Here is a 1,038-nt window from a genome sequence, read left to right on the forward strand (position 1 = left end):
GTTTCTGACATCGATAAAAACTTTGAGAGCATCTCTTCAAGGTTCAGCTTCTTTTCCTGTTATTAGGGTGGTAGTTGGTAGCCTGGAGGTGGTCTCTAATTTCCTTGGCCTCCCCATGAGAAATTTGGGTGGTTCCTCCAACCTGCATTGTAAGTGTTACTATATGGATTGTTTTGAGATCGAGGATTATTACCCATGTAATTTAACTGCTCATTATCCATGTTGTGGCCATAAGGTTGGTATTCTGAATTGCTTAATCCACCTCCACTTGCTTCGCACTGCATTACTAGGTGAACCTGTGAAGAACTAAGAAAACCATCAATTTTCTTATTCAAGAGTTCTACCTGATTAGAGATCATGGTGACCAAATCGACATTATAAACCCCGGTTGTTTTTGTTGTCTTTGTCCTCATGACTTGCCACTGATAGTAATTCAGTGACATCTCCTCTATGAACTCATAAGCATCTTCAGGTGTTTTATTATTGATGGTTCCACCAATAGTTGCGTCAACCACTTGTCGAGTCGAAGGATTTAGGCCATTATCAAAGGTTTGAACCTGTAGCCAGAGTGGTAACCCATGGTGAGGGCATCTTCGCAAAAGGTTTTTGTATCTCTCCCATGCATCATAGAGTGTTTCTAAATCCATCTGCACAAAAGAAGAGATATCATTATGTAATTTAGCCGTTTTAGCCAGCAGAAAATATTTAAGTAACAACTTTTCGGTCATTTGTTCACAAGTAGTAATTGACCCTCGTGGTAACGAGTTCAACCACTGTTTAGCTTTGTTCCTTAATGAAAAGGGAAACAACCAAAGACGTATGGCATCATCAGAAACACCATTGATTTTAAATGTATCGCATAGTTCCAAAAAGTTTGTCAAGTGAGCGTTGGGATCTTTATCCTGCAAACCATCAAATTGAACAAATTGCTGTATCATTTGAATTGTGTTAGGTTTCAGTTCAAAATATTTGCAGCAATAGCAGGTCTAACTATACTTGACTCAGTTCCTGTTAAATTAGGTTTAGCATAATCATACA

The 1,038-nt window shown here is 38.5% G+C and overlaps 1 non-coding gene across 1 annotated transcript; it reads left to right on the plus strand.

Moving 5' to 3' along the window:
• Positions 1-573: 573 nt before the first annotated feature.
• On the plus strand, positions 574-679 carry LOC128284907 (small nucleolar RNA R71). Its single transcript, XR_008275326.1, has one exon. It is a non-coding gene; the product is annotated as a small nucleolar RNA R71 (small nucleolar RNA).
• The last annotated feature ends 359 nt before the right edge of the window (positions 680-1,038 follow it).

The sequence above is a fragment of the Gossypium arboreum genome, chromosome 11, assembly GCF_025698485.1.
Source record: "Gossypium arboreum isolate Shixiya-1 chromosome 11, ASM2569848v2, whole genome shotgun sequence".
Classification (NCBI taxonomy): Eukaryota; Viridiplantae; Streptophyta; class Magnoliopsida; order Malvales; family Malvaceae; genus Gossypium; species Gossypium arboreum.